The sequence below is a fragment of the Anolis carolinensis genome, chromosome 3 (genome assembly GCF_035594765.1).
Source record: "Anolis carolinensis isolate JA03-04 chromosome 3, rAnoCar3.1.pri, whole genome shotgun sequence".
Lineage (NCBI taxonomy): Eukaryota > Metazoa > Chordata > Lepidosauria > Squamata > Dactyloidae > Anolis > Anolis carolinensis.
The window spans coordinates 101,013,062-101,035,767 of record NC_085843.1 but is presented as its reverse complement, the minus strand read 5'-3'; the positions used below and the strand labels follow the sequence as shown (position 1 = coordinate 101,035,767).

Sequence of the window (22,706 nt, the reverse complement as noted above, 5' to 3'; positions counted from 1 at the left end):
CATGGACCATGACTGGCCCCTTTTTTGCTGACCACAAGGTGACCACTAGAAGAAATAGGACCCCGGTTGGCGGCTCTTGAGTGGGTTTTTTGACCGGGTTGGCGAGCCTCTCTACGCCCGGTCGCTGGCTTCCCCCGCCGGCTGTGCGCCAGCCGCCTCAGACGTCTTCGTCTCCGTGGAGGACGCCGCCGCCAAACGGGCGGCGGGCTTCCCTTTGGCTGGGCACTCTCTGGCGAAGTGGCCCCCGTTTCCGCAGTACCAACAGAGATTTAGGCGTTGGCGGCGGGCCTTCTCGGCGGCGTCTAACCTGGGACGCACATTGCCCAACTGCATCGGCACCTCCTCGCTCCCTCTGGGGTATGGGGCTGGTGGTGGGGGTCTCCATGCTGGACGCGGCTGGACGCTGGTGGGAGCGGGAGGTTTCACCCCAGCTCTACCGCTCTGGCCTCGGACCCATTGTTTTCTGTTGGCCAGCATGACTTCAGCCCGTAAACATTGATCAATGAGTGCTTCAAGAGAGTGAGGGGGGTCCACTTTGGAAATTTCTTCCAACATCTCGATGTTGAGACCCTCCCGAAATTGTCCTCTGAGGGCTATATCATTCCATCCGGTGCTGTGGGCCAGCACTCGGAACTCGGCTATGTACTGGGACAGGGGTCTGTCCCCCTGAGAGAGGCGCCGGAGTTTATGGCCGGCTGCCTCCAAATTGTCTTCGATCCCCCAAGTCGCCTTAATGTGATCCAAGAAGTGTTGCGCTGATCTTAGGTGTGGAGAAACTTGGTCGAACAGTGCCGTCGCCCAGTTGGCCGCTGGCCCGTCTAAAAGGCTGTAGATCCACGCCACTTTGATGTCTTCTTGGGGAAACTCGGCATTGCGGGCCTCTAGATAAGCTTGGCATTGGCGACGGAAAACATGAACCTTAGAAGCTTCTCCAGAAAACTTGGTTGGCAATGCCAGGGCCGGGAGTCGGATTCCGCGTTCCTTCAATCCCTTTATTTCTCCCTCCTGCGCATTGAGCTTATCACGGATGCGGTCCACTTCCTCCTTGTCGATGGTGTAGCTGAGCGGCTGGCCTCCCGGTCCGGCTCCGGTAGACATTCTGGCCTTGGTTAATTGGTGCTTAGGGTGGCGGAGTCAAACTGTCAGGACCCAGGCTGCAGGGCACCAATAACCATACACAGAGGCCAGAATCTATCTAATATCTTTATTGAAGGAGTATATAAAGTTAATAAAAACAAGTGTAGAAAATAGTCCAGAGTTAGACCTTTCAGGAAAGGTCAAAATTAGTCCAAAGAAACAATGTCCAATAAGAAATATTATGGTCCAAAGTTGTAATCCAATAACCGAAACACTCACTTGCCAAGCAAGTGAGGGGAGATGACAAGGTCCTTTAGTCCATGAACTTGAGCAAGGCTAGGAAATAACTTGATACTTGGAACACAAGGCTTGATTCAAGACAACAAGGTAACGAGGAGCAAGAACAAGATCCGTGGAATTACTTGGTAAAATCCGGGAAAACAAAGCGAGGCTGAGTCCTGGAAAACAAGGCAAGGTCCGCGAAGGTAAACAAGGCTGGAAACAGGAGCGAAGGCTTGAAATCAGGGACAAGGCTTGAAACAGGAACGAGGCTTGGAAACGGAGCGCGCTGTCCTCACACAACTTACTCCAGTAGCTGACGAATTGACTCCGCAAGATGTCTTTGTGGGTAAAACACCTAAATAGGGTCTAGTTTTCCCACCAAAGAGCAGTTCTCTGGGGAACTAGAAACGAAAGCTAATCTCTGAGTCCAGATGCATGACTCCTTAAGGTTTCCCATGGAAAGCAGGCTTAATCAGCTGAATTCTTAGCAGCTATCCTAGCACTCCTACGAGAGGCCGCTTGAACCGCTCTCTGATGTTTACAAAACTCGTGGCGAGAAAACACAGGAGATTTAGGCTCAGGGCTTGTTTGACAGATTTCTGGAAGACAAATCTCTTGCAGGTGCAAGGTTCCCAAATCTGGCTGGGAAGGTTCCAATTCTGACTGAGACGGTGAAAAACCCAAGTTCTCCTCTTCATCTGGGACTACAGTGCCATGAACGGGACTACATGGCCCATGACTCATCACATATGATTAGAAGCATTAACAAATAGTGAGTAAAATATCCATGCACATTCTCTCCACCGCCTCCTTTCACTTCAGATGCCTCTAACTTGTGAGTAACATGAGAACTGCTCCATCCCATCCAATGATGGAAGCTTTGTCTTGTTTCGGTTTTGCACCATACCTTGTTCAAGGTAATAAGGTTGGCTAGATTCCATGCATTAAGCATTAGCTTTTTTACTTCTGCTCTGATTCACCTTGTTACATTTACACTGAAAAATGTGATTGTAATATAAGATGTGCTTTAGTAGACTGACTAAAATGGTGATCTGTGTGCCAGGAAGTCTGAAGTACAATCCTCCACAATGAACAACACATTTAGTTGTCCTTTCAGAAGGTCCTGTCTCTAAGCCTCAGCCCTTGTCTACAATGGGAGACTATTCACTTATTTCAGTGAGGTTTTTTACTTCCTGGATACTTTTCGCAAATCAGATGTCAGCTCCTGTTTCTATCCTCTGGCACTATTGCCTTTGGCTTATTTTTAGATAATTGAAAGTACTTTTATGCTACTTTTTACTACTATTTAATTGTAATGTTCAATTGATTATTTTTACCCACCTTGTAAAACAGGATAGGAATCAGACAGACGCCCAAAGGTTGCTGGACTGCAGGTCCAGCAGCTCTAGCCAGGATCACTATTTGGCCACTTATTAAGACACTCTGATGACGAAGCGTTATTTTTAGTTTTATGGTTTTTAAGATTGGCTACAGTTGCTTTCCTATGTATGTTCTTGGATATCGTAAGAGCCTTACAGTGGCAAATCCTCTTCCTTTCTCTGCCAGTTTATCTCTAAGAGAAGAGAGGGAATACAAGGCCTTCTAGATGTTGTTGAACAACATTCCTTGCTATTGGCAATTTTGGCCAGGACTGATGCCATCTGCAGTCCATCGGATGTCCAGAGTTGTCCATGAGTTTGCAATCAACACAATTAAGTCTCCTCTTTGGAACGTGTATCTGCCATGAACACTGCAGTTCTTATTATCCCTTATTTATCACTGTGTTCTCTTGAAACCCTGAGAATTTCTGACAGTTGCAATCAAAATCATGATAGCAGCCTTACTTGAGTTGGAATTCCAGTGCTTGAAATGCCACCTGTATTTGAAAATAATGACAAAAGGGGGGGGGGGGGTTAAAGAATCTTGTCAATGTATAGCAAGTTTTATGCAACTCGCTGTTGACCAGTCTGCTTTCCCCAATATACTGCAGCTGGTGGCTTGCAGCAGTCAGAAAACTGTTTTCAAAAAAAGTCTTAATTTCTAGAATGGGTAAAATCTCTTCTCCACGTTATGAACAACAACATCAAAAGTCAATGAATTTTTCCTTGCTCTATTGGATACAGGACTGAGGTATTTCTTTCCATTAATAACAAAACTTGTTTTCATCCATTTAATAATGATGCTGTCTTTAGTTTCTGTTTGCATGCAGCACAGTGCCATTAAAGAGAGGAAGTGAACTGACTGTCTTATTCAATCATTACAGAATAATTACTTGTTCTGAAATTGTGTACTTGTTCTATGCAGTTGTAAAAATCTACTGCAGCATCAGGAGTGTTATGTGATTCTGGAAGCATACCCCACAGTTGAATTTGGGCATACAGGTTGTATTTGTTTAATCTATTGAAACTAGAAATGTTCAGTTCCTATACCAGGGGTCCCCAAACTTTTTAAGCAGAGGGCCGGTCCACAATCCTTCAGACTGTTGAGGGGCCGGATTATCATTTGAAAAAAAATACAAATACATTCCTATGCATACTGCACATGTCTTATTTGTAGTGCAACAACAACAACAATAGAATACAATATTTAAAAACGAAAACAATTTTAACCAACATAAGCCTATTAGGATTTCAATGGAAAGTGTGGGCCTGCTACTGGCCAAAGAGATAGTCAAGTTAATTAGGATTGTTGTTGTTGTTGTTGTTGTTGTGTGCCTTCAAGTCATTTCAGACTTTGGCCAAGCCTAAGTCTAAAATTAATTATTTATTTACTGCATTTATTTACTACATTTATATCCCACCCTTCTCACCCCGGAGGGGACTCAGAGCAGCTGTATGTACATACAATATATTATATTATTAGCATAGCACAATATTAGCATTATATATTACTATATTGAACTATACCACTATACTATTATATAATATGTAATATATAACATATAATTAATATTATTATATGGTATTACTATTAGTATTATATTGTATAATCATAGATCATAGAATCATAGAATCGTAGAGTTGGAAGAGACCTCATGGGCCATCCAGTCCAACCCCCTGCCAAGAAGCAGGAAATCGCATTCAAAGCACCCCCGACAAATGGCCATCCAGCCTCTGCTTAAAAGCCTCCAAAGAAGGAGCCTCCACCACAGTCCCTTGGGGCAGAGAGAGAGTTCCACTGCCGAACAGCCCTTCTCACAGTGAGGAAGTTCTTCCTGATGTTCAGGTGGAATCTCCTTTCCTGTAGTTTGAAGCCATTCTTCCATTGTGTCCTAGTCTGCAGGGCAGCAGAAAACAAGCTTGCTCCCTCCTCCCTAGGACTTCCCTTCATGTATTTGTACATGGCTATCATGTCTCTTCTCAGCCTTCTCTTCTGCAGGCTAAACATGCCCAGCTCTTTAAGCCGCTCCTCATAGGGCTTGTTCTCCAGACCCTTAATCATTTTAGTTGCCCTCCTCTGGACGCTTTCCAGCCTTTCAACATCTCCCTTCAACTGCGGTGCCCAGAATTGGACACAGTGTGATTCCAGGTGTGGTCTGACCAAGGCAGAATAGAGGGGGAGCATGACTTCCCTGGATCTAGATGCTATTCCCCTATTGATGCAGGCCAGAATCCCGTTGGCTTTTTTAGCTGCCGCATCACATTGTTGGCTCATGTTTAACTTGTTGTCCACAAGGACTCCAAGGTCTTTTTCGCACACATAGAATCATAGAATCATAGAATAGTAGAGTTGGAAGAGACCACATGGGCCATCTAGTCCAACCCCCTGCTAAGAAGCAGGAAATTGCATTCAAAGCACCCCCGACAGATGGCCATCCAGCCTCTGATTAAAAGCCTCCAAGGAAGGAGCCTCCACCACGGCCCCGGGGAGAGAGTTCCACTGTCGAACAGCTCTCACAGTGAGGAAGTTCTTCCTGATGTTCAGGTGGAATCTCCTTTCCTGCTGTCAAGCCAGGCGTCCCCCATTCTGTATCTTTGATTTCCATTTTTTCTTATAACATAAGATTATTATCAATATTATATGTATATACAATATATTATATTATTAAAACTGATATAAAAATATTATATTATAAAACTGAGGGCGGGGGCCAGGTAAATGACCTTGGAGGGCCGCATCCGGCCCCCGGGCCTTAGTTTGGGGACCCCTGTCCTATACAGTCTAAGGCTGGGAACAGATGATATAAGGCATGCAGTAAATAAAGATACCCCAAAGTGGCAAAAATCCTGATTTCAGATTAGGAGGGGTATTCTGTATGGGACAGGATATTGTACACACAAAGGTTTCTGTTTCCTTCAGTATTATTCCTCAGTACTGTTAACAAAATGTTAGCATGAGGTTCCTTAAAATGATTTATTTTAATCAGGTGGCATTGCATGTGCTATTCCCCTCAGTTAAATACTTCATTCCTCCCACACCAATTTCTCTCCAGATAAACAAGATAAGATAGCAAAGGCTGAAAAAAAGCTAGTCCAGTTTAGTTGTTTTTTTAGCAGTCTGAGTCAAGGACAGATGGATTTTTAAATCAGTGATGAAAGAGAGCAGAGGTGTCGTGAAAAGGGGTGACGAAGGCTGCCTGTTCAAGATTAGGACTGGCAAATGATCTTCTCACAATGGCTGCTAGAATGGATTCCATTTTTGCACAGAAAGGCAATCTATAAAAACACTTGAAAATCCCACAGCAATACCACCATTGTTTTATGAGGTCAACTAAAACGTTCCCAAAAATGTGCAAATATTCCAGATCTCCAGCTCTTTTTATCAGCAGCTTTTTACAAAAAGGAAGTCAGGGGAGAAACGAGAGAGGCTCATTTGTTGAAGTCATCCCATCTCAAGGCAGAATGGGGGAGGCAGGTTCCACAGACTCTGAAACCAGACTCTTACCAAACAAGCAGACTCTTCGCTTGCACCTGGAGCTGCTCCCATGACAGCTGGGAACAGGAAAAGCAGACAAGCTTGATCCCCCTGTCCTGAAAATAAAAAAAATAATCCAGCTGTTACTCTGAATTGTGTTCCTCCTGGGCAAAGCACACAGGCTCCTTTATGGGTGGAAAACAAAAGAAACCCAAGCAACTCCTACATGAGTAAAACTGGAAACAATTTTAGCTGGTGGACTAGGTTAAAAAAATAATGGCAATATAAATTGGGTGTTTTTGGCTCCTTTCTTCATAAGACTGAAGTCTTATCCATATCTAAGAAAAGGGTTTGTTGAATTAATGGGATTTTATATCTGAGCAGACACAGGGAGGACTGCATCATAACACCCCAATTTCTAAAACAATGTTTAAAAATCCAAAATCCATAATTTGAACCTAGAGACAACTCGGCTGCTCCTCTTTTCTTGCCTTAATATTATTATTCATAAGTGTAAAGAAATAAAGTGTTAGTTGGTAGGGATGTCAGGTCTTATTGTGCCAGCTGAATTGTTGACAACCTATTGATGACCTATGTAGGAGCAAATGCAATTTACCAGCCTTTTTATGGTAAAACATTTCCTTAATCATAGAACCCATCTGCTGTCTCCTACACATTCACTGTAACCCTTCAGGGGAGGGCAGGGGACAGCCTCACAGCATCTGGCTATGTTTGTGGAGCTGGATGCATGGTACCTACAGAGAATCCACTGAGAGATCCTGGAACACAACATCATCATTGTATAACTAGCTATAGCAGTGGTTCTTAACCTGGGGTCCCCAGATGTCTTTAGCCTTCAACTCACAGAAATATTAACAGCTGGTAAATTGGCTGGGATTTCTGGGAGTTGTAGGCCAAAAACATCTGGGGATCCCAGGTTAAGAACCACTGAGCTACAGGATCATAGCCAGATACAATATGGCCGTTCTCTCCTATCCAGTAGAGGAGTTTGAGGAGGGGGCAGAGGGGAAACAGAAGATAGATGAGTTCTCTGTGTAGGTAAAGGGGGCATGGTAAAGTTTACATTCTGCCAGATGATGAAGGATCTCAGCCACTGCCATTCTCTGGATCTTCTACTGAGGAAAGAAATCTCAGGTCAAGTTGTACTAGAGAAGAGAGGGGGGGGGGGAGTGCAAGTGGGACAGAGAGGAGAGTTTTAAGGACTGCGCATCTGTTTTCACTAATTTTCAGCCAATGCCAGGTTTTTCTAATTCAGTACCAATTGTTTGTGCATTTTCCCCAAACAAAGAGGACAACCGATGGTTTATATGTGCAAGTTGCTTAGAACAAGGCAGGGAATGTGGAGAGTAGATAGCCAACATGCCGTAGTGGTTTAAGTACTGGACTACTGTTCTGGAGACCAGGGTTGAATCCCTGATTAGCCATGAAACCCCACTGAGTGTTCTTGGGTAAGTCACACACTCTCAGATCAAGAAAACCCTGGGATGGGTTCACCCTAGGACAGTGGTTCTCAACCTGTGGGTCCCCATGTTGTCGACCGCGTTTTAGGGGATCGGGCCCTTAAGGAGAGACCCGATCCGGTCCTGAGAGAACGGACCTTGGCGAAGCCAAAAGGAGAATTACGAGCCGCAATACAACCTGAAGCCGAAATGAAGGTCCGCCAAAGTTGAAGGAAAATCCGCCAAGGAGTCTTTATTGAGCAATTCAGCTGAAGAGGACTCTAGTAGCGATCATTCGGTCTACTAGGGTACCATACAATAAAAATAAAGCCATACTTATACAAAATTTCAGTCTGACAACCCTTTGAATTTCCCGCCCTGCTTCCCCGCCCATCTGATCGTTGATAGGCTAGAAGGTTGAACGAGGCGGGCTTTCGTTTCCCGCCTTGCTCCGTTGGCCCAATAGGAAGCTGCCTTTTGTCTCTACTCGGGCCAATCAGGAAAGAGAAGGCGGGAGTTATCGAAACAATGAGGTGACGGGACAGGAACTAGCAGATTAAGTCCTGCTAGACCGATTTCTAAAGGGTGCTTAATTTATTAATGGCAGCAATCAAGGGTGTCCGGGTTTCTGTCACGTATACAGATTTTAGATATGCCTTGGGGTGTCAGAGATGGAAGCAAAGATGGGTGGTGATGAGCCATATTGACAGGCTCTGCAGGGCGCCTTCCTGAGGTGTCCTGGATTTTCCTTTGGGTGAGCTATGACAATGTTTGCCTTGGGGCGAATCACCTTTAGGCCAACACTCCGAATTCGGCGACTCAAGCCCTATATTGTCCATGCAATTTGAATTTGATTGGATTTAGCGGTGGCAGATTATCCTTTTGTTTTTGGGAAAGGAAACCTGGGTCATAGGAAATGGGGTTCATATTGAGTTCAAAATATTTCCTATTTGATTTCATGATTTGACAATTATATGAAATAAAATGAAAAATAAAATAAAGTTGGAATATAAACCATGCTGGGAAAAATACATATTTTCCGGGGATCCCAAAGAGTACAAATACATATAGGCAGATAGATAGATTTCATGGAAATAAGGGAGAATCCATAAAAGTGAGTTACATTGCATAAAGGGGAATCATGAATGATATAAACAATTGAAAATATTTGATAAGAACGAAGTTCATAACATCTGGAGAACCCAGCATGGAAATTCATAAAAGTGGAGTTTTAGCAGCATGATTTTACAATTCATGATGTTGTTATCTCTTGCCTCAGGCTAAAAGGTCAAACACCTTTTGTACAGAGAGTTTTAGTAAACCACAGTAAACTCCAGTAAAAAGTCTCAATCACCTTCTACTATAAATATATGGAATATAGAACATAAAGTCTTGATTTTTGAACTATCTTTTACAAAGTCCTGGGGGGGGGGGGGGTGGTCACCTCGATCACACCCAGGTGGTTTGGCCTACAACTCCCAGAAATCCCAAGCAGTTTACCAGCTGGTAGGATTTCTGGGAGTTCAAGGCCAAAACATCTGGGGACCCACAGGTTGAGAACCACTGCCCTAGGATCACCATAAGGCATGTGACACCATAACCAGATGTAACATCTCAAGAAATGGGTGCTACTAACACACCAGTGTTATCTGTACAAATGCACTCCCAGTCACAGCTGTACCCTAGCATCCAAAGCTTATTTCTGAGTCCAGGAAACCAGCCACGATGCAAGTCTGAGATTTCAGGTAGAATATAACCCCACCCAGTGCATACTGGGCCCCCATTTTCTGATCTGCCATTCAACTGACCAGGATTAGACAGGTTTGACCCGGGTTTTGGGTCCAGAAGTAGTCTAATCTTTACCTGCCCCAGTTCTGAAACTTTACTCACTTTTGCCCTTCAATTATGTCCCTGGGATTTATGGAATGGGTTGTGATTGACCTGGGAACTCACTCGACAGCACTTCTTGTTCCAGCTGTGAAAATTCTCTAAGGTTATTATTTATCCTTGGATTAAGAACAGCAGATTCTTAAATTAAGAATTTGCCTCTTCACACAAATCACTTTTCTTATTTCAAGGAGCAAAGGCCCTGCAGTGCAACTCTTTGCGGTGTGAGCTGTAACCATGGGCAACATGCTCATGTTATAACTCCCACCCACGTATCTTCAGATCAACACAGAGTACTTAATCATTTCAGGGTTTTTTTTCCTCTAGAATAAAAGTATGCATAGCATGAATTTCCTGGCATTTTAGAGATTTAGCTGATTTATTGTATCCAGTGGCACTGTGGGGGAAAGGAAGATTTGGACTGGCAAAGAAAGGCAGTGAGGAATCACTTGGTCTGTTTTGGTGCCTCCAGGGTAGCCAGGGGCCCTCATGTAGTGAAGGAGAATGCTCTATCACTAAATTGGGGATTGGTGGCTTGCAAGGCAGTGGAGTGGTGAATCCATTTCAGATTTTAGCCAGAGCTTTAAAGAAGCGATTCAGTTTATTAACCCCTATATACCCTATGCCTTGGCTAGTTTCTTTAACATTCAAACAAAAACCCCGTTGGGAGTCTAGTGGGTGTCTGTGTATAGTAATGAAGGTGGCTGCTCCCCATTTCCTTACTTCAGGCAGCAAGATTACCTGGATTAGCCCTGTCTCCCTTGCTCTTCCACATGGGTCCATGTAGCCTCTGACAACATATGCTTTGCAGATATAGGGATCGTCCTACATTTACATTCAGTAGAACTTGCAGAGTAGTACTATTTTTTGTATTCAAAAGGAATTGTGCAACTGGATTTTTAATCCTATCCTATAAGGGAAAAAAAGTCAGAAGGTACAAAAGTAAGGAAAAACAACAGTGATACAAATTGACAAAGAATTGTCTGTCTGAAGTCACTTACTAATTTTGAAAAGTGGGTTTTATACAATGTTAAGGAGTGTGATTATATGAGTGTTAGGGTGGTGGCAATGATAACCCATTTAAGAGATAAAGTGTTGCTCTTTGAGACTTTCAGGGCTTTGGGGCTGCACTTTGCAATAAAGTCTTTTGTGCAAATATGAATGTGGGTAGACCACAACAATCCTTTAAAATTGAATATATTTCCCAATTGATGTATTTTAAATCATTCAAATACCATGTAAATAACTATTGAAATGATCTCCATTCTATTAAATAGTGAATCATAAATGCCGCATCATTTATAGAAATGCTGTGAAAAAATTAAGGTGCCATATAACAAGTTAGAATACACACACACACACACACACACACACACACATACAACCATAATTTAGGCACAAAATTGTGTCATCTGTCCTCATAGACTGATAACAGCAGAAATCAGTATATCGTTCATAGTGGGAAAGTGATTCCAACAGAATAGAGCAATTTTTAATTAATCTTTGTTGCTCAGCACAGTAGGAAATTAATCCAAGCTTTTACTTAAGCAAATGACAGTTGGGGCTAAAGCAATAGCACCATGATTGCTCAGAGCTGACATATCTTGCAAATTGGCTGGAAAGCATTAACTCGTCTAAATTCCAGCAATCGTCTAGCCACTACACAACATACACATAATCATGTATGGAAATGAATAATGACAGAAGAGGACACAGGTTTGCGGAGTGTGTGAAGATGTAAATTTAGATATAAGCAACTAATTTACAGTCGATACATTACAGCACATCCCACCTTAGACTGTAACCAAATGATATGGGAGTCTGCTCAATCCATTATCTAGATATTGATTGGAATTTCAATGCACCATCTTTATCTTCTTATGGTGCTTCATCTTTAAATCGGACTTGGAAAGGGCATCTCTTGAAGCAGAGGAGTATCTTCTGCCAGCCCTTCAAATAAGGGACTTTGTTCTATAAAGGCAGATCTATCCAAGCAAAAATGCTTAACATTTGCAGGTTGTTTCAACTACTATGCAGTTATTTCCCAAGTTCTGCAGGGTACAATAAGGCTAAGACAAACTTTTATGTACAGATATAGACATATGAGATTGAACTGAAATTCTTAAGCCTTCCCGTCATCTCAGATTGATACCATTCCAGTAGGTACATTATGCCAAGATATATCAAGAGGATGTCATGTGGGAGGGGACACTGTTTGCATGGATAATATTTGTGAGTTTTTGACATAGGAAGGATAATTGTATCATCAGTGATGTCATTAAAGCTTTTTGTTTTATGTAACCCACACATGGCTGGTCGAATCAGTCGCATACTATTACTAGATGATGTGAGCTGAAGAAATGTATCTAATTGATCAGAATCCTCACTTTCACTGAAAAATAAATGGGCTTGCTTCCATTTCCAATGTGTACTCTTTTGTAGATACCATATTTATTTCTGTAGTGATCGTGCAGGAAAGCTTTTCACTGGATTCCAGCCATTGCGATTACATTCACGATGTCTCATACAAGTTTAGCTTTGATTCTTCCCTGTGCTTGCATGTATTTTCTGATTAAACTCTCGCCTTTGTTCTCCAGAAAGTTGAATTATTTATTATCCACACTGCTGTGCTTTGCTTTTTGTACGCTGAAAGCATCACTAAATTTAATCAGATCCCTAGAAGTCACCATACACATGTGACACGCCTGCACATTAATTTTGTTTTCTATAGATTGCTTGTGTCTTATGGGCAGAATGCAAGATATTCTTAACCTAGTGACAGACCAATCTCCTGCAGCGCGCTGTGTTTCATCCAAGGAAAGTAGGCCATCTCTTCACATTTAGTATGCTGAATACATATTTTATCAGAGACGGATGAGCAGGGTAATGCAGGCACTAGGTCTTTCTGAATAAGCAGTATTTCTTCTGGCAAAGATTGTCAGTGAGCAGCATTCTTTGATCAAGTAAAGGCCCAGTGTTGCTGGTAATACTCTGTTGGGAATTATTAATACAGTACAACCTCCATATTTGTGGGGAATACATTACAATGCTCACATACTGTAATGACAAACCCTATATTTTGACTATACTTGGGCTGGAAGTATACCATAGAATCACACTGGGGAGCCCAAAACCACTTATGGGGGCAGTGGTGGTATTTTTGGAGCATGGGTAAGCAAAACCATGGATATCAAATCTGAGGATAAGGGGGCCATACGGTATTCAGTGTAAAAGTGCAAGGACATCCTATTTTACTCTGGTTAATGAGATTATTACCATGCCCTGTGTCCTGTACTCCAAACTGCTAATACCAGAATATCATTATGGTCACACTTTGCTTCAAAATGTGAACTAAAAGAAAAAGAAAACCCTGGCCTCCATTTATCACTTTGGTTATTGTTCCTATTAAGGGTGTTAAGAGGCAACTAATTTACATTTCAGGGTTTTGAGTACGCTCTTAAAAGGCTTTCTCCCTTTCAATCGATAATAAAATCCTCTGCGGGTTTCTAGAACACTGGATCAATTATTTTAGGCTGAAATTATAATTAGTTGACTCTAGATGGATCTTATTACCGTCAATTGGAACATGTTGGTGAAAGCAGATTATTGATTGTAGAACTGTACAGGAGCAGGATAATTTGTGACAAATATATATGTTGTTTGTGTTCATCAGTTATTCTGTATCATTTGCTGACTGTGTTACAGCTAAAAAGATGTAAAAGAACTACAAGAATCTCTTTTTACTCTCTAAGGCATAAATTATACATTACAGTTAATTGACAATAAAAGAGGAATTAGCAGGTATTCCCATCTTGGATATTATACCATAATGCAAATGCCAGAGCACGTTGACCATGATCCAGGACCATTCTTCTCCTCGGGTAGAAAGACAATCCTAATTAAAGTATTACAGTACTTATTATACTAGCTCTCTATTATGGGAAAACATTAGGGTAACACACATTAATTTTCCCCACTTTGGGAAATTTCAAAGTAACTCATATGTATACCAGATCAATAATCTTATATTTACAAGGTTAAGAAAAATGTTGCTTCTATTGCAGATATTGTCTTTGTGCAGCCTGTCGATGCTATGCTGGATTTACTATTTCCTGCATAGGAAAGCTGCAAGAAAGAATGTGCTTAGTGCAAATGAATTTTTGCAAAGAATCTCATGTCTGTTCCGCATTTTCACAGTGACTTGTCTCAATGGTAATGATCCCCATTTTTCATCAAGGATGAGAAACTGTAAGGATTTCTAATCTGTATGTTGTAGGGCTGGCCCATATTGTTTGGACAATCTCTTATATAACACATTGTTTCTCACTCCTGGTTTAAGAGGTGTGTGCACTGTATTTACATAAGCACAATATTTGCCCAACTGTCTGAGATAAAGTCTGATAATTTTTTAAAAAATGACTCACTTGTAGCAATGATATGACTCCTTGGCAACATTATCTTCCAAGACCCACCTGAAAAAATGACGTGTTTATTAATCAGTTAGATTATTTTTCCTACTTTGTGAAGGTTAAAACAGTGCAGAAACTAGAAAAAATGTGCACCATAGTCATATTTTCCCGAAGACAGCAACATTCCATCAAGTTGTCTTGGTGAAGAATGAGCTTGTGATTTGCAACTTAACTATACTAAACAATAACCAAAACCAAAACCTTGTTTTTAGACCTATCCATGACTATAGTGATTTTAAAAGCACTGGAAAGTTTTATATCTCTATGTAAACACTTTAAATAAATTTCATGCTCTCAAACAGTACCTTTATATTCTCCAACCTTTCACAGATGAAAATATGAGGCCAAGCAATGTTAGAGGATGGTAACGATGGATAAAGTTATGAAGGAGGAAAAACGCACAAACCAGGCAAGGCTGCAGCAGTTTGCTTTTACCTGAGCCTACAGAGAAGTGCAAGAGTGGGTTAATACTGTCTTTTATTATGATAAATATAATTTGTTTTTGTTTATTCGTTCAGTCGCTTCTGACTCTTTGTGACCTCATGGACCAGCCCACGCCACAGCCCTGTCGCCGTCGCCACCCCCAGTTCCTTCAAGGTCAAGCCAGTCACTTCAAGGATACCATCCATCAGTTTTTCCTTCCATTTCCCCCAGCATCATTATTTTCTATAAGCTTTCCTGTCCTGTCATTTGTATGTTTCTAATTCAAAACAAATATATTTACTCATTGATTTATATTGAATTTGCTTGATTTCTCTGCCAAATTTAACTTAACTTGTTTATTTTTGGTGCATAGCTCTCAAACAGAAAAATGGCTACAAGAATCATGGGACTGGATGAACAAACCACAGTGAACAGTTCTAATTATTTCTGATGAAGGATGTCTTGATCACTTTCTGTGGTTTAAAGATCACTTGTGTCGACTGAATGGGTGGAGCTGCTCAGATAAAACACAGGTGGATCAAAGTTTAGTCTGCATATTCTCGCTTGGTGAAAGAGAAGATGATGTGTCACATCGCCCAGATACATATTTCTTTTTGAAGGTAACCATTGGTCTTTCCTTTCCTTTTTAAACTGCCATATACTGCTCTTTGAAACAGTCACGGGCTTTTTCAGCTTTTTATTCCAGCCCATGGAGGAAAAGGTTTGCCCATGCCTGGTCTACACTGGCTAGTCTTAGCACAGCAGACTAAACCACTGTGCTGCAGAAAGATCCTACTGATCAAAAGGTCAGTAATTCAATCCCGGGTTGTGGATGAGCCCCTGCTGTTATGCCCAGCTCGCCTGCCCACTTAGCGGGGTTGAAAGCAGAAATGCGAATAGATAAAATCTGTACCACTTTTTAGCAGGTAGGTTATAAAGGTGCTTTTAGGGACAATGATTGGGAGGAGCTCCCTGGCATGGAAGATGGCGCAACAGCATCCCACATGTCTGGAGTCAAGCACAGCCTTCAAAGATGCCGGAAATAAGATGGGGAAAAAATTGCCGTTTCCTCTTGTGTGTTGTCTGTCCTTGTTAATTGTATAATTGGCATTGAATGTTTGCCTTATATGTGTTCTGTAAAGCCACTCTGAGTCCCCTTCAGGATGAGAAGGGCAGGGTATAAATACTGTAAATAAATAAATAATATATAATGCAGTTTCAAACTTCATTATATGGCAGTGTGGAGGCAGTCTCTTTTGCACCAGAGACTTCTTAAACCTTTCTATACTAGATGTCATGATGGCAGACTTTATTTTTACAACACATGTTTAAAAATTAATAATCCAGTTGCCTCTTTAGGGATAACTGAAATGGTTTCATTTTTTAAAACCGTGAGTTTCCAAGAATAATTGCTCACTTTATTAGACAATTACTGACTTTCATCAGTGTTAATGCAGAATGTAGACTGAAAATGAGAGAAATCAGTTCATGGAATGTTTTGACATTTCCTTGTGCTTTGAATTATATGAGGGAAAATTCAAGATACAAGATCAAAAGTGCTCCTCTTTCTAAATCAAAGGGGGAATTCTTTTTCTTGAATGGAAACAGTTTTAAAAATCTCCTATGTGTTGTGAGAAGGAAGACCCAGAAGAAAGAGAAGCAACCCCTATGCTCTAAACTGTGGATTTTTTCTTGCTAGACTAGAAGGTTGTGGAGGTGGGTAGAAATTCTTATCCCGACATCCTGCCTTTCAAAGATATTCTTGCTGATAAAACAAGATATGCCTAGTGAGCGAGAGGGAAACACGCTCTTAGGTATGGATAGAATACAGGATGCAACATGTTATACCGGACAACATTTTTTTGGTCCATAGTTGAAAAGTGACTAATGCAACACATGGATATCTGAAAAATTCTTCTCCTTGAGAAAACATGTGTGCTATTGTCCTCAAGGGAAAATGGCTCTCTTGCTAAACTTCCTCATGTAGGGAAACCACAAGAGTTACTTCATAGCTTAAATATAATTTAGCCCAACTGAAATAATATAACACCATCTACTTACTAACATAGGCCCAGTGTTGTCTCCTCTTCCCTACTTCCTCGCAGAGGTTACAATCAGATGACACTGGAGTAATAGCCAATTGCTCTACAAAACAAATCAACCAAAATGAAAGCCAACAATATAAAACAATTGCAGAAATGGCTGAGGTTTCAAGGGCGCTTCCAGACAGCAGGAAAACGCAGGCAAAAATGCAGGCAAAAAAGTAACCAATTTTCGTCCCTATAGGAGTCCCACAGCCCATAGAGAAACCCTGATTTGATTTGAATTAATTCACTTTTACCTGAGACGTCATTTGGATGCCTCAGGTAAAAGTGCAACAGGCCCCACATTTTTGGGCCTGTCTGGAAGGTCCCAAAGGCAGATCACTGACAAAAGTAGGAAAATTACTTTAAACCTCTTTTCATTCTTCAATAATTTCAAAAAAAAAATTTGTACCTTCCATTTTCAGTAATAGACAAGCTTGAGTATAGAGCTGGCCATTACTTTATAAAATATCTGATCAAGACTTGTTTTTGAATTTAGCATATAACTGGTATGAAAGTAGCTATGGTAGAATGAGTATTTGATTTGGGCTATTAAAATAGAATGAGAATGAGAGCTAGTGTGGTGGTTTGAGTGTTCATAGAATCATAGAGTTGGAAGAGACTTCAGGGCAATCTGGTCCAACCCCCTGCTAGGCAAGAAAGGCACAACCAGAGTACCCCAACAGATGGCCATCCAGCCTCTGTTTGTTTAGAAGCCTCCAAAGAAGGAGCTTCCACCACACTCTAAGGGAGAGTTATTTCAGTCAGGAAGTTCTTCCTAATGTTCAGATGGAATCTCCTTTCCTGTAATTTGAACCCATTGCTCTGAGTCCTAGTCTTCAGAGCAGCAGAAAACAAGCCCGTTCCATCTTCCTTATGACAGCCTTTCAAATATTTAAATATGAAATAGGACTCTGGACTAGCACTCTGTGAAACCAGGGTTCAAAACTCATTTTGACCATGTAAATCTACTGGGTGACTTTGTGCAAGTCACACCAACTCAGCCTCAACTCCAAAACCCCATTGGACCAATCTTGCTAAGAAAACCTGGTGATAGTTCACCTAAGCCATCAAGTCAGAAATGTGTCTTGAAGGCATATAACAGCAATAATAGAAAAGGATGATCACAGACAAGCCTCCTTTGATAAACTTATCAGTTAACTGTAGAGACTTAAGGTGTAAGCTAAAACTATGCAGGTTTCCAACAATTACTCCATAGGCACAATGGCTAGAAATGTACTCTGTACCACATATGTTAAACTTGTTGTATTCATGAACTGAGAGTCTACAAGGAATCATCCTTTTAGTACACCAATGCAGTTCTATAACTCTTTAAAGTACATCTCTGGACTTTACCCTCCTTTTCACCTATATATAATTTATGACTATTTTCATAGGCCCATCCCAGGTTTTAATTTTAAAAAATAATAAATCTATTCTTTTGGGAGATGTATTAAGATGCATATGCTTCTTAAGTGTACTTCTTGGGCAGATTTTTCTATTGATTAAATGGTGTTAAGCAATGTTTTGCAAGCATTTCAAAAGTGCATTTCTTTTTCAGACACGTCAGCAGCTATCTATCAATGTGTAATATCAGAGCACAAACTGTGTCTAGTCAACACAGACAGTCTAAAAAGTGCTAACCAGGTGAAGCATGCAAAAACAAACAACAATGTCCACTGCAGAAGATTGCTCACACATTCCTAGATAGATTATTATCATAGATGGTAGTGCAACAAACTACCTTGGTAACTTAAGAGATCACTTTTGCTGGTTTGTTGTGTGTGTTTGTGTGTGATGTAAATAGTCCAAATAGCAATCTGTCAGAAATGTTATAGTTACAGCCTTTCTGCTTTGTCCAAGAGCTCCCATCAATCAACCTGCTCCAAGCTGATATCCTTAAGAGTAGTGGTTCTCAACCTGTGGGCCCCAGATATTTTGGCCTTAACTCCCAGAAATCCTAACCGCTGGTAAATGGCTGGAATTTCTGGGAGTTGTAAGCCAAAACACCTGGAGACCCACAGGCTGAGAATCATTGTTCCAGGGGTTTTCAACGTCATCTCCCATGAGACCCAGCCAATATGGCCAAGACTCGGAAATGACATAATTTATACTTCAGGATATGTGTAAGGTGCCAGCCAAGGGAAATCTTGCCTAAATGACTTCCAGGTTCCTCTCCAGTCTGACAATTCTTTGATTCGGTGATTGTGTGATGGTGTAACTGTCACATTGAAAAGGGACTGGTGTAGCCACAGTGGCATCCAGTGATTTCTATGAGAAAATACTATTTTGGTCTGCTGTAAGTAGGAAACTGCAGTTATATATGGCAGTATGAACCAGAAAACGTACTTTTATTTTTATCTCCCCCCAGGTCCAAGCACATCATGGTCTAGCTTTCTTTTTTGCTTTAGTGTAAGTGATCTTCTGGATGTTCTGCCACAGCATGTGATTGCAGCTCAACATGGCCTGGGAAATCTGTCAAAACTGAGTTGAAGCCGGATGTGGTTAACAGAAATCTCAGTAAACACCCAAGTATTGGGAACACAGCTTCAGATACTCAAATTACTACAGAAAGCTGACTGAAGACAGTTTAACTACATTGAAAATTTACTGTGGAAACGGATGCTGTATCAGAACCCAAAACTTTATTAGGATTATCTGAAACGGTCTAATCCTGGATTTCTTTATAAAATTTCCAATCTTCAACAACAACAACAACAACAACAACTTTATTCTTATATCCCGCCCCATCTCACTGAAGTGACTCGTGGTGGCTTACATGGGGAACAAGCCCAGTAATACAACAATAAAATACAACATAGGACATATTAAATTACAATGAATTAATACAAAAAACATATTAAAATCATAAAAGAATAAATTCAACAACAACCGATAACCAATAACCAATAACCATTACCTTGGTAATTACTAGAGATGTGTGTGGTATTTGTTCCTTTTGTTTCATTTGTGTTTCTGTTTCATACCGTCCATTCAAATGGCATGAAATGGAACCCCCCCCCCCCCCGAAAGAAAAACCAACTCAAAACGAAAGACAGGCGGAAGTCAATATTGGCTCCAAGCCTGCTTTTTGTATCAATTGGCCGCAGGCCCTGCAAGGCCTGGGAGCACTTCCAGGCCTACGGGTGCAGGCTTTGGGCCTACACACCTGGGCCTCGCAGGGCCTACAGTTGAATGCTGAGTAAGGAGAGCTCCTTACTTGGCAATCGGCTGCAGCAGGCCCAGTGAGGCCCGGGTGCACTGCATAGGCCCAAAGCCTGCACCCGTAGGCCTGGGTGCTTTGGGCCAAAAGAAAACAAATCTTTTGGCCCTGAAAACAAAATAAAACAAATATCTGACCTCCCAATTTTGGGTGGTCAGACAAAACAGAACAGGGCCCCACCAAAAGCCGGGACATGAATTGGGACACGGTAAGACCCAAATACACACCACTAGTAATTACCATAATTTTAAAAAATGCTTCCATGTTTGCAATACTTTATTACTAATAATGTAAACTAATTCAGGCAGCCATTAGCTTGACTCTTATTCAGAACTGACTCCAACTTGCTGCTGATCGTAGACCTGATTTCGATTTGTTCTGTGAAAAAAGCAGTCTAAATTGTACTTTTCTGGCATTGTCTTCTAGCATCAGTTAAAAAACATTGTCAACAACAGAACACGTTGTTGTTGATGATGTCAGTGTTACGTTTCTACCCTTCTTGATGATGGCAGAAACTTTCTCTAGCCCAATGCCACACCATCAATAGGCCTGTGCCTTTTGCACCACCCCTTTCATTTTTACACTAGGAGTGTAACATTTCTCCCAATTTCCACTGTCTTTTGAAAGCTTCCATGCGTTTACTTAATAGGCACAGTCATATGTCAGGTTTTTTTCCAAGTGATATTTACCCTGGCATCAGAGGATGTTCTACATGTTAACATAGCATGCTTATTTAGGAAAATAATTGGAAGGTGATTATATATATATAGCAGTGTAGATGGGACCTGACTGTTAAGACTGTGGAACCCGATACATTCCGGGGGTTGGGCTGTGGTGCAGCTGGTTAGTAGTCAGCAGCAATAAATCACCACTGACAGTGAGGTCATTGGTTTGAAGCCCCAGTTGGGGTTAAAGCTCCCAACCGTTAATAGCCTAGCTTGCTGTCGACCTTAGCAGCTCGAAAACAGATGTGTCTGTAAGTAGAGAATTCTAGGTACCGCTTAATGTAGGGAGGCTAATTTAACTTAATTTATGACACCATAAAACTGCTGGCAGCGTGAAAAGAGCATGGGGAAGTACTATCATCAAAAAGGACTCAGCGTCACAGTGGATGATGTAACGGCAGCTTCCCCTGTGGCCAGAATCGAGCATACCCTCATGAAGCCGGAAGCTAGAAAAATGTTAACTAGCCTCTGTTTGTCTGTCTGCATGTGTCATATGTCTGATAATGGCATTGAATGTTTGCCATGTATATGTGCATTGTAATCTACCCTAAGTACCCTTCGGGGTGAGAAGGGCGGACTATAAATACTGATAAAAATGACCTATTAAAAAAACAAGTGGAAAGACAATGACAACAATCCTCCGAGTATTCCTTGCCAAAAAAAAAAAAACAATATAAAATTTACAGACAACTTGAAGGTGAAAACACGCACACATGGACAAGTACAGTTATGACACAGTTTGTACACCCTGTCTGGTTGAAGCCAGATCATTGAAACATTTGAGGGAGGCCATCTGCCCACCTCTCGTCCTATAACTCTCAGACGATTCTTCTTTGGTTTCCAACTGTATCTGATACAACCTATACACTGATTAGAAAAGTCTGCCTCCTAGTGATTGAAGATGGTAATGCAGGTTTCAGACAAGTGCATTTGTTTAAATTAGTTAAAATGAATCAATCAATTCTTAAAACGTTCCATGCATACCCTCATAGAATCATAGAAGAGAGCACAAAGGCCATCCACTTCAACCTCCTGGCATGCAAGAACACACAATCAAAGCACTTCTGACAAATGGCCATCCAGCCTCTGCTTAATGGGTTCCCTCTAGTTTATCCAATCATTTTCAGATCATGGATTCATGATCATGGTTCTGGAAAAGAAAAGCTATCTCCTTTTATTATCACAGAGGAAATGGGTATATCATTATAAAGCGACAAGAAAGAGACTAGTCAATCAAATGAATTGAAAACAGATTTTTTTCTAGCACAAAGTCAAGGATTTACAGGGGATTTCACAATCCATTCTACAATAATAATAGGTAATAAAATATTCCAATTTCAGCTCATATAAATTGGCTTCACATGGGTTAGAATAAAATCATTCATTTTGCTCATTGTTGTCTTCAATCTCAAATTTAATACAATTCAGAGATACCAGTTAGTACTGTGGAAAACATAATCATGAAGGAGAGAGTGAACAAGAGAGAAAGAGAGAGGGGATGTATGATGATTCATTTAAAAAGTGTACTCAACGTGGCTTGCATTTTGAAAGCCTCCTGCTTTTAAAATGCTCTTGACACAATAATTTAGCAAGGAACAACATACTGTCATTTTCTTACACCATGGTGTTATTTCTTCTGAAAGAACATATGCATGTCCTTGACTTTTTCACATTGGGGTACAAAAAGGAATGAAATACTAGTTATTTTGTAAGAATATTTATCATTATTTTAAATTGTGGATTAGTTTTGCCATTACAACTGGCCCTCCATATTCAGAGTTTCTGTATCCATGGATTCAACCACTCATAAAGTGAAAATATTTTTTTTAAAAAATTCAAAAAACAAATCTTGGTTTTGCCATTTTATAAAAGATATACTATTTATGACACATTATATACAGTAGAGTCTCACTTATCCAACATAAACAGGCCGGCAGAACGTTGGATAAGCGAATATGTTGGATAATAAGGGGAGATTAAGGAGAAGCCTATTAAACATCAAATTAGGTTATGATTTTACAAATTAAGCACCAAAACATCATGTTATACAACAAATTTGACAGAAAAAGTAGTTCAATATGCAGTAATGCTACGTAGTAATTACAGTATTTATGAATTTAGCACCAAAAAATCACGATATATTGAAAACATTGACTACAAAAATGCGTTGGATAATCCAGAACGTTGGATAAGTGAATGTTGGATAAGTGAGACTCTACTGT

The 22,706-nt window shown here is 40.9% G+C and overlaps 1 long non-coding RNA gene across 1 annotated transcript in view; it reads left to right on the top strand.

The window, feature by feature from the left end:
• Nucleotides 1–10,465: 10,465 nt before the first annotated feature.
• LOC134297518 (uncharacterized) overlaps nucleotides 10,466–22,706 on the top strand; it is a 50,650-nt gene continuing 38,409 nt past the window's right edge. The window contains exon 1 of the long non-coding RNA XR_010004288.1: nucleotides 10,466–15,072. This is a non-coding gene — a long non-coding RNA (uncharacterized LOC134297518). The remainder of the gene's footprint in view (nucleotides 15,073–22,706) is intronic.